General features: G+C 40.3%; 1 protein-coding gene and 1 pseudogene across 4 annotated transcripts in view; one reads left to right on the plus strand and one right to left on the minus strand.

The window, feature by feature from the left end:
• Positions 1-2,971, minus strand: part of Plekhm3 (pleckstrin homology domain containing M3) — a 169,481-nt gene that overhangs the window by 145,882 nt on the left and 20,628 nt on the right. The window lies entirely within an intron of this gene.
• On the plus strand, positions 2,513-2,896 carry LOC110301192 (annotated as a pseudogene).

Raw genomic sequence — 2,971 nt, forward strand, 5'->3', positions numbered from 1 at the left:
AACAGCAGCATGGAAGTGTAAGCCGAATAAACCCTTTCCTCCCCAACTTGCTTCTTGGTCATGATGTTTGTGCAGGAATAGAAACCCTGACTAAGACACCTACCTCAGAAAGAGTGATAGAGGAAGACATCTAATGGGGCTCTCTGGTCTCCACATGCGCACGCACGCGCGTGCGCACACACTCACACATAATCACAAATACAGATACATACACACACATACACTCATACACACATACACACTCACATATACTCACATATATTCTCCCTTTCACATATACACACACGGAACTCAACTTTTCATGTGCTCATACTTGGTCCAGTACAGTTTTCTATAATATGGTTCACATTTTTAAAGGGCTTCTGGTCTAAGATAAAGGATTGGTAGAAAGTAATTAACTATAATATACAACAGAATAAGTGTGTGTGAAAGAAAAAAAAAAACAGGGTACTGAAAAAGGGGGAGAAAAACAAACTGGAAGAGTCTGAAGGACAATGTGGCATTTGAGTTGGTCCTTGAAAGATAATGAAGGATTTATGTAAAGCAAAAAAAACAAGGAGAATCTCCATTATAAAGACACAGCTTGGGCAAAAGCCAGAGACCAAGAAGCACAAGGTCCATTGAAAAATGGCAAAACATCTCGGCAAGGAACAACAAAGGTGATAAGGCTGAAAAGATTCCAAATGCTTCATAAAGTTCACACAGAGTCACAAGTGACAGTGAGCCGCGATTTGTTTGTTTCAATTGTATACTTTTATTTTTATTGTATTCTTTGCCTACAAGTATGTCTGTTTACTGTGTGAGTGTGGCCCCTGTAGATGGCAGAGAGGGCAACAGATCTCCTGGAACACGAGTTACAGGAAACCACTGTGTGGGTGCTGGGAATCAAGCCTAGGTCCTCTGCAAGGGCAACAAGCACTCTTAAGCTCTAAGTCATCTCTCCAGCCCTACAGAGTTCCCTTCTATGAACACAGTAGCACAAAAGACCTATGCTTTAGAAAGATAACCTACAAGTTTGAAAAATTAATAAGCACCGTTTTTCTAGTCAAAAGAGAATAAAGTGCACTAAGAGAACACCCACAAAGACCCTCAAACCCTCCATTTTCAGGGGTCTCTTACAGCAGTGTTAGGAATTGGAATACAGGCCGTCAGTGAAGCGCACTGGGTCTCCTATGGCTGCCATGGCCAAAAAGGGATCATTAACCAGTGGAAATTTTGACCATACACAATCAACTTCCTGTGACCTATTTTAGCAACTTTTTTACACTGACTAATCTGTGAGAGGGTGAATCACAAATTCAGCAAGACACTGTGTCCTGGTGACCTCACTTATTCTAAACCCACATGAATATTTCCATCTCTCCTGGCTCCAGGGCTTTTAAGAAACGGCATAATTGAAAAAGCAGTCATTTTAGTACAAGTCCCAAATTTGCCTTTTTTTTTTTTTTTAAGTGAGAGATGGGGAAAGAGAACTGAAGCAGTAGCATGAAGCTCAGGATAAAGGACTAGACTGCAGTGGTTTGTCTAGCCGTAAAGAAAATCTCTGCTTGAGACCTTCTCCTAAAGTACTCAGAACAAGAAAACACAGGGCCAGGAGCATGCCGGGTCACCAGAGCGGCACCTACAGAAACAAAAGCCCAGCTGACCACTGCCCTTGCCCAGCAGATGAAAATGTGACACAGTCAGGGAGGAGAGCAAGTTCCACTCTGGTAGTTGGTTGAGATTCGGGACTCTACAGCGAATATAAAAGATTCCTTTAATTTTTTTTTTTCATTTAAAAAGTTACCACTGCAGTTCATGTAGCAGTAGACTTAAAAGTTACACAGAAATCTCTCACTTGTGAAAATATTCTAACCATACTTTTGTTTCAGTTATGAAATTATCTTAATTATTGATCTGAATATAGCAATTAGTTCCCACACCATTCAAGCACATCCTAGAATGATACAGTTTTAGGGCTGGGAAGGACTGCAGAGATAATTCAATCTGTCTTGCTAAGTTTATAAAGAGACAATAAAAGGTTTTTCCAAATTTGTATGGTGAGACAGGATTAGAGCTTGGAAATGACTCCTGAGTCCTATTTGAATATTCTTTCTAGACAGTAGCATCTTCATCTGTCATGTGCAAGTGTGTGTACATACAATCTATTGAACATACATAAAACCAATAAACAGATACAGGTTCATGTGTGTGTGCACATAATCTATTAAACATACATAAAATATATAAAACAGATATAGGTGCAAGTGTGTGTGTGTACAATCTTTTACTCGTATCTAAAAACATATCTGACACCCATGCTGTCATTAGATGTTTTACTTTAAGATGTGTATGTCTGGACTTCATTCTGTGATGGCGGGATTCTACTTCCTCTATCCTCTGTGGAATTCCTTCATGCCTATGAGCATCCTGCTTCTCAGGAAGTAACATAACAGTAATACAGAGAGCATGAGCATTAGTACAGACACTCATCTGTGTTCGTTAAGAGCTAGTCTTGCTTTTCCAACTTGGGCCAGGCAGAATGGCTACCGTAAAGAAGGGTGGTGAGAAGATGGACCGTTCTGCCATCAACGAGGTGGTGACCCGAGAATACACCATCAACATTCACAAGCGCATCCATGGAGTGGGCTTCAAAAAGCGTGCTTCTCAGGCACACAAAGAAATTCGGAAGTTTGCTATAAGGGAAATGGGGATCCCAGATGTGTGCATTGACATCAGGCTCAATAAAGCCATCTGGGCCAAGGGAATAAGGAATGTTCCATATCGCATCTGAGTATGCCTATCCAGAAAATGTAATAAAGATGAGGATTCCCCAAACAAGCTCTACACACTGGTAACTTATGTGCCTGTTACCACACTCAACAATCTACAGACTGCCAATGTAGATGAGAGCTAGCCTGCTGAATGTCAAGTAAAGTTGCAGAACTGCCTTCTTTATTTTTTTTTTTTTTTTTTTTTTTTTTTTTTTTTT

This window comes from Mus caroli, chromosome 1 (genome assembly GCF_900094665.2).
Source record: "Mus caroli chromosome 1, CAROLI_EIJ_v1.1, whole genome shotgun sequence".
In the NCBI taxonomy this organism is placed as follows: domain Eukaryota; kingdom Metazoa; phylum Chordata; class Mammalia; order Rodentia; family Muridae; genus Mus; species Mus caroli.